Source organism: Mauremys mutica, chromosome 2 (genome assembly GCF_020497125.1).
Source record: "Mauremys mutica isolate MM-2020 ecotype Southern chromosome 2, ASM2049712v1, whole genome shotgun sequence".
Classification (NCBI taxonomy): domain Eukaryota; kingdom Metazoa; phylum Chordata; order Testudines; family Geoemydidae; genus Mauremys; species Mauremys mutica.
The window spans coordinates 108,225,069-108,238,433 of NC_059073.1; the positions used below are offsets into that span (position 1 = coordinate 108,225,069).

The window sequence follows — 13,365 nt, forward strand, 5'->3', positions numbered from 1 at the left end:
ATCCATTGGTTTACACTTTAAATAAATTACCAAACCAGTGTGATTATATACCGTTATTTTGACAAATAAAATATGCAGAATTTTGTAGAATTTTAAAATATTGCACCGAATTCCCCCAGGAGTAAAGTTGTTGCTAACGAGCAAGGTATTCAGAGTCCTATCATTCCACTGGTGGGCAGTCTGCAGTTCTCCACAGCTGCTCTGTGACTATCCTAATCACACACTCTTTCCAGTCTTTGCTTATTTGACCTTGAAGGTGAACTGTTCTCACAGCTGATGCAAGTACCATCAGTACCAACAGTGAACTACATTTGAAGAGTCTGAGCTTTCCTGTATGGGCCTGACTGAGCCCAGTGGGAGTTTTGTCACTAATGTCAATGGGAGGAAGATAGGGCCTGGTTATGGTGCCTTATGCTGTATTCACCGCTCTGCAGACCAAGGATTTAGATGTCCCTAATCTAGGTAATCTCAGTCTGTACAATTTTTTATTGTTCTAACCCTGGGGTAATTTATGTGTAGGGAATGTTAATGTGTTACTGCTTGGCTGGTCCCTTTCTCTCTCTCTAACAGGGAAAATGATTTTAGTCTGTGTTAAAACCCAGGAGGTTTGAAATACAGAGACAGGTTCTGGAGGAAATTGAGTTGTTGTTGTTTTTGTTTTTTGTCCTCTGAACAGTGGTGCTGGGGGTCTGCCCCGCTGCTGAGCATGTTAAAAATCACAAAGTGGAAATGTTTGTTTCAGGCTGCCAGATACAAAATTCCATTTGAATCAAGTAAAGCTGAAAGGAGGCTCAGAAAAAAAAAAGTGGTTTTCAGCGTAAGGCAATGTATATTTTTACTGTCATATAAACTTTCATACAGTCCATTTTAAGCAGCTCTTCCTCTGAAATGTGATTAAGCTGATGAAAGCCAAGAAAATTCAAAGTTAATGCTGGCAGCATTATCTTCTCTGTTCACATCATTATGAAAATAAAAAGGCTCAGTGATGTGTGAGTGCAGGACAGAGATTCAGCTATAATACCAGATCCCCTGGCTTTGTGACTTTAAACCAGACTTTTCATTCACATCATTTTTTTAAATATATGCATTTATTGATTTATCTACATCAAGGTAAGTAAGCTCTGATGTAGTGTGTCTGATGTCTCTTGTATGTAGACAGTGTAATATCGTGGGGTAAATCAGAGGGGTGAGGGTACATGGTATTCCTATGAAAGAAAATAATTTCATTTTAGGGGCACATGTCTGCAGAACTTGCTTCACCTCGGAATCCTTCCCCACGGCTACACCCTGTCTTCCTCTGGAGAGTATTCATGGACCCAGTTATTTAGACATTTAAAGTCTAAATAAATTATTTTTAAACAGGTTTTCTATTTTTTTTTAATGGAGGAAAGGCTGCACACTTAGTTTTAGCATTATGCACATTTTGGATCTGATATTGCTCCCACTGACATCAAAGGTAGTTTTGCAATTGACTTCAGTGGGAGCAGGCTTTGGCATTTTGTTACATAGAAACTAAATAAAAATAGTTACCTGTCATCAGAAAAAAGCACTGAGTGAGGCAGGTGTCCTGTAGGGTAAAAACAGTCTGTATCATAATGCATATGCAAGTTGGGTGAAATTAAGCTTGTTGCCTTTTTAATGCTTATCTTTGACACCTTATTTCATACTTATAACATAGGTTTATAGAAACCTAATTTTCTAGAAAGATACAAATTCTGTTGTATAAACAACCCCATGTTCCACAAGCATCATGAGTAGGGTTTGAATCCAAGAGATTCAGCAGTGCAAAGATATGAATAATTTTTGCTAAAGCAATATCTATATTAGTTGGCATCAGCATCAAGCTGTTAACAGCTGTGAACCAGCCACTAAAGGGGGAATATAGCATAGGCACCGACTTCTGCTCGCGCTGGTGAGTGCTCGACCTCTTCCCCCCCCCCCCGGCTCCGCCCCGACTCTGCCCCCGCCCTGCCCTCATTCCAGCCCCTTCCCCAAAGTCCCCACCCCAACTCCGCCTCCTCCCCTGAGCGCACCACATTCCCACTCCTCTCACCTCCCTCCTGGTGTTTGCTGGGCTGCCACACAGCTGTTTGGCGGTGGCATGTGCTGGGAGGTAGGCGGAGGAGTGGGGATGCGGCGCGCTCAGGGGGGAGAGGCAGAGGTGAAGGTCGGGGGGGGGTGTTCCCCGTGGGTGCTCTAGCCCCAGAGCACCCATGGAGTTGGCACCTATGGAATATATTACAGTGAAACAATGGGTTATGTATACAGGAGGGGCTCCATTTTGAAGCCATCTTAGAATTGGCATATTATTTATGAGAGGCAGTGTAGCTAAGTCTTGGGTCTTCTGTATTAGAGACCTGAATTCTATTCCCAGTTCTGCCTGGTATGACCTTGTGGAACCCTTTCTTACTCCTTCTGTAAAATGAAGGGACTGATACTTACCTCCCTTTGGGGGGAAGGGTGTAAGGCCTTGCTTAATAACTCTGTATACTTCACTATCCTTAATATTAACGCCAGTCAGAAGAAGAGGTGAATCTTCACCCTTTGTTTTGATTCCCAATCCAATGCACCTTCCCCTAGGCCAGAGGAGCATGTGTCCAGTCCATCCTAAAGAGACACCTCTGATTTGTGGGACTGCTTCAGGAAATCAGAGAGGGGTGGAGAGCATACCCAGAGGTTAGATTTTAGGATCAAGCTCCTAATAAGTTCTGCTGCACATGCACAAATGGCAGTTTTCTGTGGCTCATGACTTGTCCAGTTCTGGATGGATTTTTACCGGCACAGAAAAAGATCTCTCTGACTCTAGGAACCTATCCCTCTGCCAAATTGCAAGTTTCTGTTTCAAACCCCGAGGTGCTGGGGATTTTTTAAGTTGGAAAAAATTGTTAAGGTTGGCAAAACTTCCTGTTTTTCCCTAATGTTATTCTCAAAAATAGCTGAAACATCCCAAAGAAATTAAACCTGAAACAGAGACCAAACATGGAAAGTTTCAGTCCCAGTAGCTAAAATTTGACAAAGTTATAAGTAGTTGAACTTTGGGGTTATAATGGGAAATGGTTGGCAACTTTAATAATGGGAATCGCTATCCCTAGCTCTTAATGTAAAATGGATTAAATAATAATTGCTTAGCTCACAGGTGTCTTATGAAAATTAACTAATGCTTGTAAGTGTTTGGAGATCCTTTGGAAAAAAGGTGCTGCTTAAGAACAAAGTAACATTATTTTCCTTCTCAGTTAAGCATGCTGGACCAGATTAATTCCTAATGTAACTTCATTGCCCTATGTGGAGCCACACCTGGGTTGAATTTAGTTTATTTGAATAATTACAAAAACCTAAACACCCCAGCTTTGCACAAGCTTTTGCAGTCCTAGATTAAAATAAAGATTTTTTTTGTTTAATAGTTGATGCTTACCAAAGGGTGGTCACACTGGGAAGAAAAAGTGGATTAATACATTTTCATCCTGTTTCTAGGAATTTCTTTTGGAGTGGAAGTTGTAATTGCAAATATCAAAACACTCTTAAGCATAAAGTCGTGTTTTGTGACAGATAGTTGTTCTTTCCTTGGTTTTGTATCAGTTGAATAAATCAGGATAACGGTTTCCATGCTTGGTGCCATGAATTCTCTGTAATAGTGTCTGTGGGAATAGAATGTGAGATGCTGAGATTGTTTAGGCTTCTGGGCTGGGAACTGTGTGTGAAGGGCTGGCCTTGGGCTCATTCTCATTGGCCAGGTAATTGTAAATAGGATGATAAGTCAGACAGGTGTGTAGGATGATAATTACCCTATGGGTTACAGCTGTGGCTGTGTGGGTTTGATTAATTAGTTAGTAATTGTGATTGCTTACCATATGGTATATAAGAGCATGCTGGGAATGAATAAACGCATATGCATACGCACACACGCTGTCTCTCTCTGCTTGGGATCACATTGAATGTTGAACTTTGCTCCTGCTCTTCTGCGATGCAACAAATGGTGGAGAAGCTGCGGGCCATAGTATCGCTGGCCTGAAAGAAAAAGGCGTCCGAGATCCCCCGCCGCAGGAGGGGGAGAGAGGCGGAGGAGCCGCGCTCCGGAAAACTTCCCGGCGCTGTGAAGACGCAGCGGGCGGGGGGGGCTCGGGTCCCACCTGGCCCCTGTTCCTGAGCCAGCGCTGATGCCTTGCGGTATCGTCCCTGCCAGGCACTTGTCACAGGCGCTGGAGCGGTGTTCCCGGGGCGGCGGAGTCTAACAGGGCTCTGGTGTCACCTGCAACAAAAACAAAACGCCTTTGCAAGGGCTTTTCCGAAAGCTCCAGTGAGAAATGCCACGCTCAGCCTGGGTGCGCTCAGTGAATCTTCAACTAGTGTCTGCGCGGCTCCCTCTTGGCAAGTTTGGAGCGTGGCAGAGAGAGGAGAGATCAGGAGTCATAGGAAAGGGAGCAATATTTTCTGACGTGCGAATCTACACTTGGAAACAAAAGTGAAGCATGTTGCATGGAGCAGATTTTACCTTGTGTTTGTAAAATGATTTTGAGGTCTAAGAAATAACCCGTTGGTATAAAAACAAAGAATAAAAAAAAACACTCGTGTTGCCATAAAAAAAAAAAAAAAAAAAAAAGGGGGCGCACCTGAGCTCAGTGTTGAGCGGCAAGCTGCAGGGCGTCTGAAAAGGGAGGCACACCCGAACTCAGAGGTGAGCAGCTAATATGGGAACCGCTGCGTCAACAGAGGAGAAGACGGTGACACGCATCATGGAGCGGCGGGGAGAAAAGTTCCCCTCTGATGCGTTATCCCGCCTGTTGCGGTGGGGACAAAGAAGGGGACTTTCCGTTAAAACTGTTTGGGAGCGGCTGGGCTGTGAGCTTTGGAAATCGGTGGCTCAGGACGATGAGGAGGCTTTCTCCCTGAGTCCAGTATGGCTCATCGCGCAGAGAAGACTGGAGGAGTTTGAGGATGAGAGAGAACAACTGCAGAAAATGGCTGATTTTGCAGTAACACTGGAACAAGAACTGGAACAGGTTAAATTGATTCTGCATCAGCGAGATCTGCAGTTTGAATCTTTACAGCAAGAGCATCTAGTGCTCATGAAGCAGCTCACCTTAACCCAAGAATCATTGCACACCAAAGAGCAGTCCCTAAATGACCTACAGACTCAATATGATGAGCTGGTGGCCAGGTTAGAGGAATTCCAGGGTGATGTTATTTCCAAGGATGACACGATCCAATATTTGCAGAATGAGAAGATTGTCCTAGAAGTAGCTCTGCAGGCAGCAAAAGCAAGCAAAGAAGAACTTGATGAAGGAGCAAACTTCTTAGGTGAAAGTACTGAGACAGCATCAGAAATCTTGGCACAATTGAGCCAGGTGGAAAATCTGCAACAGGAAAGTGCCAGCCTGAAGAAACAGACCCAAAAAGTAAAGGAGCAGTTCCTACAGCAAAAGGTAATGGTGGAAGCTTATCGAAGAGATGCAAGTTCACAGGACCAGCTGATTAGTGAATTGAAATCTACAAAGAAGCGGCTGGATTTGGAAGTGAAAGAATTAAAACGGGAGTTACTGAAACTTCAAGGTGAAAAGCAGTCCATTGATGTTGAACGCTCAAGATTTCAGAAGGAAGTATCCCAGGTTCACCAGCAGATGGTGGAGTTAGAAAGCCACCTCCAGTCAGTGCAAAAAGAACGGGATGACATGGAGATACAGCTACAGTCTTTGCAGATTGATAAAGAACAAATAACATCTCTTGCTGAGATGAATGAGGTATTAAAACTATAGGTAGAACAAATGCAAGAGGAAGCCAAAAAGGCCATCACTGAACAGAAACAAAAAATGAAGCGTCTGGGGTTAGATCTGACCAGTGCACAGAAAGAAATGAAGGCAAAACATACTGAACTGGAGCTGAGCAAACTAAAAGCACAAATCGCTGATGGAGGAAATAACCAGGCTTCCCATGAAAGGATTCAAGCTTTGGAGATAGAGCTGCAGGCTGTTAGCCACAGTAAGATGTTGGAGAAAGAGCTGCAAGAAGTAATTTCACTCACCAGCCAGGAGCTTCAGGAATCTAGAGGTTTCAGGGGGAAGATAAAACGTTTAGAAGAAATAAACAAGAAGTTGGCCCTCGAACTGGAACATGAACGGGGGAAGCTCACTGGTCTTGGTCAGTCTAATACTGCTTTGTGAGAGCACAGCAACATCCCCGAAACAGTACTAGCAGAGAGCGAGGCAGACCTGGTACAGCTGAATTTCCGGGTTCAAGCAGTCCTAAAGCGTAAAGAGGAGGAGGATCAGCAAATGAGGCAATTTATTCAAGCCTTACAGACTGCCTTAGAAAGAGAAAAGTCAAAAGTTAATAACCTTGGGGAGCAGGTTGCGGCAGCCAGGGTGGGTGCAGCGCATGACCGTCGTCATTATAGAGCTGCTGTTCTTGAGCTGAGTGAAATTAAGAAAGAGCTACAAGCCAAAGAACTGCTTGTCCAAGCCCTTCAGGCTGAAGCAGACAAACTACAAGCTATTATTGAACATGCTCACGCCTCTCTGAAGGCGCTCCTCTTAAGACAGAAAGGGGGGATTTGCAGTGAGCGGGCAGACGCCTTGGATAAGACGCCTGCCGCTCGGTTGCTGAAAGCTCTTTACGTGCTTAATTGGTTACATTTTGGTAAAAACAGCCAGGTGCCCCCCGCGATTAAACATGTCAGCGGGATGACTGGGGAAGAGCAGGGTGCGGCCCCCCGACCCTCGGTCAAATGGTTTGATTATCAGCAGCAAATATGGAAAGGACCAGTTGACTTGCTAACGTGGGGCAGGGGTTATGCGTGTGTTGCCACTGATGCAGGTCCCAGGTGGATACCGGCGAAGTGGGTTTGGCCTTGGCTGCGTCTTCCGGAGAGCCTTACGAGACGCGCCCAGGTGCCGCGGAACCAGAGCCCCCGGAGGAGAACTGTTTGTTAGCTCTGTCAGGACTTTTCCTGTTTGATCCTCCGTGAATGAGTTACTTGTTTGAAATGATTTTTGCTGTGCCTGAAAGAAATTTTGTGTTTATTATTTAGAGTTAAGATTTATGTCTTGTGTTTTTGTTATGTTTCGTGTTGTCTGTTTTCTGGCCAGAATTGTTGTTGTGTTGTTATGTGGTTTGTGTTGTTATGTGGTTCGATGTGTCTAGGACCTCCCCCCACCCTCAGTGTCAGTTTGATCGCCTGACATCTGAGGGATCAGAGAGGGGGGAATCCTGCAGAATTTACATCATTTGTCTGTTGTGTCTTGTTTTTGTTTGTTCGATGTTTTGGGGTTATATGTTAAGGATCGTATCTACAAAATAGAGTAACTTTTGAAAACAGGTATAAAGTTTTAATTTTGGCTTGTGATAGATTGTGGTGTTATGTTGTTATAAGTTGGAAATGTTTGGCGAATGTTTTTATCTTGTTTCCCCTTTTTCTCTTCTTTTGATTGTGAATAAAGGGGGGAGATGTGGGCTCCGAGTGGGACTTGGTGCCTGCCCCCGATCACATGATGATTGAAATACTTGTAACGAATGTTTTTATCTTGTTTTCCTTTTTTTTCTTCTTTTGATTGTGAATAAAGGGGGGAGATGTGGGAATAGAATGTGAGATGCTGAGATTGTTTAGGCTTCTGGGCTGGGAACTGTGTGTGAAGGGCTGGCCTTGGGCTCATTCTCATTGGCCAGCTAATTGTAAATAGGATGATAAGTCAGACAGGTGTGTAGGATGATAATTACCCTATGGGTTACAGCTGTGGCTGTGTGGGTTTGATTAATTAGTTAGTAATTGTGATTGCTTACCATATGGTATATAAGAGCATGCTGGGAATGAATAAACGCATATGCATACGCACACACGCTGTCTCTCTCTGCTTGGGATCACATTGAATGTTGAACTTTGCTCCTGCTCTTCTGCGATGCAACAAGTGTCTCTCTCAAAAAGGAATTTTATTGCTTGTTTGGTAGAATTAGGCTTATAAATGTCAAACAATATTTTAAAATGAGTGTTGGGCTTCTGAAAAGTGAATAACCTTCCACAGTTTTGCAGGCAGCTTGCCATATTCACTGCTTTTCACATTTGGGACTTGAGATTCTCAGCAAAATGTTTTTCTGCTTTAACCTTCCCCTTCTCCAAAACTGCAGATAGTTTGTAGGGACCTTGGAGATTCTTCCTTTCCTAATGAATTGGTGCTGCATGGCCACTTGGATTCTATGTGGAGCAGATGAAGTCCAGCTGGAATCTGGAGCGGTTTCAATATCTACCATGTTTAGATCAGCCTGTGTAAAAGAACCATATCAAAACAGTTTCTTCTTCCTGTATTTCTCCTTGTTTTGTATCAGGCCAGTCACTTGCCATATGTAAGGCCAAGTTGTAAGGGGCACATCAGTAACCAGCTCAGTGACAGGGCGGCTAACAGGGGAGTTTGAGTGGGAGTTCCCATTGGAGGAGCCAGGTAGTTCGTGTTTGCGTCTTGTCTTTGGGGTGCTTGTGTCTCTCTCTGTCGGGGCAGACTGCTGAGCCCTGATTAGGGGGCGGAGCTAGGTGGAGGAGGGGGCCTATAAAAGCGGCCGCCCAGGTAAGAACGCCGAGCGAGGCTGAGACAGCAGCAGCCATGAGCCAAGCTGTGGAGGATACACCGAGGATGAGAGCATGCAGCAGCTGCGGTATGTACATGGTTCTAGCGGGGGACCCAGAACAGTACTATGTATGCATGAAGTGCCGCCTAATAGAGCTGCTGGAGGAAAAGATCCAAGGCCTAGAGCTGCAGGTAGAAACCCTGGTAGAGCATAGAAGGGGGTTCGAGCAGCTGATGGAGCAATGGCAAGCAGTGACCGAAGGGGAATGCCCAGGGGTACAGGGGGAAGCAGGGGCTAAGGCCAGTGATGGGGGACCGCCGGATGAGGAAGATGGGCGGTGGAAGCATGTGACCGTGAGAAGCAGGCCGAGAAAAAGGAGAGCCAGTGAGGGAGAAATAGAGCTAAGGAACAGGTTCGAAGGTCTGGAGAATGAGGAAGGGGTAAAGCAGGTGGTAGCTGACGGTGGGAGGCCAAGGAAAAAGAGAAGAGCGGCTAGTCCGATAGAAAGAGGGGAGGAGTCCATGGAGGCAGCACCAAGTGTGGGCCAAGGGAGGATACAGGATGGCTTAACGGGAACCATAAGGAATGATAGGAATGGAAGGAGCTTGCAACCAGGGGGGACGGAGGATAGGTTAGAGGACCGCACTGTCCCCAGGCAAAGGCAGGTCTACGTGATTGGGGATTCCATACTGAGAAGGTTGGACAGGCCTGTGACCAGGGCCGATCCAGAGAACAGAAGGGTGTGCTGTCTACCGGGTGCTAAAATACGGGATGTGGACCTGAGGTTGAAAAGGATCCTAAGAGGAGCAGGTAAGAACCCTTTGATCATCCTTCATGTAGGAACGAATGACACGGCTAGATTCTCGCTAGAGAGGATCAAGGGAGACTATGCCAGGTTGGGTAAGGCGCTCAAGGAAATTGAGGCTCAGGTGATCTTCAGTGGGATCCTACCTGTTCCTAGGGAAGGGCGCCAAAGGGGTGACAGGATCGTGACGATTAATAGTTGGCTGAGGGAGTGGTGTTACAAGAAGGGCTTTGGGATGTATGGGCACTGGGAGGCTTTTGGGGACAGACAACTGTTCTCACGGGATGGGCTCCACCTAAGTAGGGAAGGAAGTAGACTTCTAGGAGGGAGGCTGGCTCATCTGATTAAAAGAGCTTTAAACTAGACACTGGGGGGAGATGGTTGGGAGAGGTCCAGGTGCTCTCCACGCCAAATTTATACATTGGGAGTGAGAACAACAGGATAACAACAGATATAGCCAGAGGGGGACGGTTAGGTGTAAGGAAGAGGGGGGGGACGGATACTAGATCGACAGGTCATACTGGTAGTACTGTGTCCCTACCAAGTTGGGTGAAAAGGGTGAGAGGAGCCAAACAGCAAAAATTAGGATGTTTGTTCACCAATGCGAGACGCTTAGGTAACAAAATGGAGGAACTGGAGCTCCTGGTCCGGGAATTGAAACCGGATATCGTAGGAATAACCGAAACATGGTGGAACGGTAGCCATGACTGGAGTACAGGTATGGAAGGGTATGTGCTGTTTAGGAAAGACCGATGCAAAGGTAAAGGTGGGGGAGTAGCATTGTATATCAATAATGAGGTGAAATGTAACGAAATAACTAGCAATGCAATGGATAATACGGAGTCTGTTTGGGCAATGGTCACATTGGGGAAGAAAACTACTAGAGCCTCCCCTGGGATAGTGATTGGGGTGTGCTATAGACCGCCGGGATCTAGCCTGGATATGGATAGAGAGCTCTTTAATGTTTTTAAGGAGGTAAATACTAATAGGAACTGTTTGATCATGGGGGATTTTAACTTCCCGGATATAGATTGGGAAACAAATGCTAGTAATAATAATAGGGCTCAGCTTTTCCTAGACGTGATAACTGATGAATTCCTTCATCAAGTAGTTGCTGAACCGACAAGGGGGGATGCCATTTTAGATCTGATTTTGGTGAGTAACGAGGACCTTGTTGAGGAAATAGTTGTAGGGGACAACCTTGGCTCGAGTGATCATGAGCTAATTCGTTTCAAAATAAATGGGAGGATAATCAAAATTGCATCTGAGACTAAGGTATACAATTTCAAAAGGGCTAACTTTACTAAATTAAGGCGACTAGTTAGGGAAGTGGATTGGACTAACATATTTAGGGATCTAAAGGCAGATGACGCTTGGGGTTACTTCAGGTTGAAGTTGCAGGAGTTGTCAGAGGCATGTATTCCGAGAAAGGGAAAACGGCTCGTAGGTAGCAGTTTTCGACCGAGCTGGATGAGCAAGCGTCTTAGAGGGGTGATTAAGAAAAAACAGAAAGCGTACAAGGAGTGGAAAATGGGAGGGATCAGCAAAGAAACCTACCTTATTGAGGTCAGAGGGTGTAGGGAAGCAGTGAGAAAGGCAAAGAGCCAGGTGGAGATGGACCTAGCGAAGGGGATTAAAACCAATAGCAAAAGGTTTTTTAGCCATATAAATAGGAAGAAAACCAAGAAGGAAGAAGTGGGACCGCTTAAAACTTTAAACGGAGTGGAGATTAGGGATTATCTTGGAATGGCACAATATCTGAACGAATATTTTGCCTCGGTCTTTAATGATGCTAATGAAGGGCTAAGGAATGAAGATATGGGGGTAGACATTATGGTATCTGAGGTACAAGCCAAACTTGAACAGCTAAACGGAAGTAAATCGGGGGGCCCGGATAATCTTCATCCTAGAATATTAAGGGAATTGGCGAGTGAAATTGCAAGCCCGTTAGCGATGATTTTTAATAAATCTCTAAACTCGGGGGTTGTACCGTTTGATTGGAGATTAGCTAATATAGTTCCTATATTCAAGAAGGGGAAAAAAAGTGATCCGGGTAACTACAGGCCTGTTAGTTTAACATCTGTAGTATGCAAAGTCATGGAAAAAATTTTAAAGGAGAGAGTGGTTACGGAGCATGAGGCCGATGGCAACTGGGACAAATTACAGCATGGATTTACGAAAGGTAGATCGTGCCAAACCAACCTGATCTCCTTCTTTGAGAAAGTAACAGATTTTTTAGACAAGGGAAATGCAGTGGATCTAATATATCTTGATTTCAGTAAGGCGTTTGATACGGTACCGCATGAGGAATTACTGGTTAAATTGGAAAAGATGGGGATCGAAATGAAAATCCAGAGGTGGATAAGGAGCTGGTTAAAGGGGAGTCTGCAGAGGGTCGTATTGAAGGGGGAACTGTCGGGTTGGAGGGGGGTTACCAGTGGAGTTCCTCAAGGTTCGGTTTTGAGTCCAATTTTATTCAATCTATTTATCGCTGACCTGGGAACCAAGAGTAGGAGTGGGCTGATAAAGTTTGCGGACGACACCAAGTTGGGAGGTATTGCAAATTCGGAAAAGGCTCGGGATATCCTCCAGGGAGATTTGGATGACCTTGTAAACTGGAGTATTAGTAACAGGATGAAATTCAATAGTGAGAAGTGTAAAGTTATGCATTTAGGGATGACTAACAAGAACTTTAGTTATAAGCTGGGGACGCACCAGTTGGAAGTAATAGAGGAGGAGAAGGACCTAGGAGTCCTGGTTGATCGTAGGATGACTATGAGTAGGCAATGTGATGTGGCCGTTAAAAAAGCTAATGCGGTCTTGGGATGCATTAGGCGAGGTATTTCTAGTAGGGATAAGGAGGTGCTAGTCCTGTGTTATAAGGCGTTGGTAAGACCTCATTTGGATATTGTGTGCAGTTTTGGTCTCCCATGTTTAAGAAGGATGAATTCAAACTGGAACGGGTACAAAGAAGGGCCACTAGAATGATCCGAGGAATGGAAAGCCTGTCGTATGAAAGGAGACTTGAGAAGCTCGGTTTGTTTTCCTTAACCAAAAGAAGGATAAGAGGAGATATGATTGCACTCTTTAAATATATTAGAGGGATAAATACCAGGGAAGGAGAGGAATTATTTCAGCTCAGTGCTAATGTGGACACGAGGACAAATGGATATAAATTGTCAGTCAGGAAATTTAGGCTTGAAATTAGACGAAGTTTTCTAACCATCAGAGGAGTGCAATTCTGGAACAGCCTACCAAAGGAAACAGTGGGGGCGAAGGACCTCCATGACTTTAAGATTAAGCTAGATAAGTTTATGGAGGAGATGGTATGATAGGATAACGGGCTTAGTCAATAGGTCAATTAAGTGCCACACTGGTAATTAGTACAATGGGTCAATGATAGGATATTGTTAGCCTTTTTCCAGAGGGTATGGCTGGAGAGTCTTGCCCGCATGCTCGGGGTTCAGCTGACCGCTATATTTGGGGTCGGGAAGGAATTTTCCTCCAGAGTAGATTGGCAGTGGTCCTGGAGGTTTTTCGCCTTCCTCCGAAGCATGGGGCAGGGGTCGCTTGCTTAAGGAGTGGGTGGATCGGCTTATGTGGCCTGCATCTTGCAGGAGGTCAGACTAGATGATCATAATGGTCCCTTCTGATCTTGAATTCTATGATTCTATGACTTGTAAAGGTAACAAACTCCAGCCATTCACTGACAACCAAAGGAAACTATCTGTGATTCTCTGTACTGAAAGGGCTATACCCAAGTGAAAGGTTCAGCTCCCTTCCCTTATGGGGTATGCCTCCGTATCCTTTGTATGCGTAGTAGACTGTAGCTAAATAAAACTTGTTTTTCCTTCTCAGATGGGATGTTGAAATTAGTTCTTCCCCATATGTTAGTTGCTCGGGCTTCCTGGAGGAACTTTGACAGTCCTGAGAAGAAAGGTCTTCTTCCTGAAAATCCCAAAGAGGCCCTTGTTTGCCTTACTCACACAAGAAGTCCCATAAATTAACAGACT

The 13,365-nt window shown here is 44.9% G+C and overlaps 1 protein-coding gene and 1 pseudogene across 5 annotated transcripts in view; both read left to right on the forward strand.

Moving 5' to 3' along the window:
• Positions 1-13,365, forward strand: part of KIAA0319 (KIAA0319 ortholog) — a 79,932-nt gene that overhangs the window by 11,595 nt on the left and 54,972 nt on the right. The window contains exon 2 of one of the 5 annotated variants that reach the window (XM_045002899.1): positions 257-462. The exons of the other annotated variants lie outside the window; for them this stretch is intronic. The gene's annotated coding sequence lies outside the window, so the exon portion shown is untranslated. The remainder of the gene's footprint in view (positions 1-256; positions 463-13,365) is intronic. 5 annotated transcript variants of the gene reach the window in all.
• On the forward strand, positions 4,686-13,359 carry LOC123363193 (annotated as a pseudogene).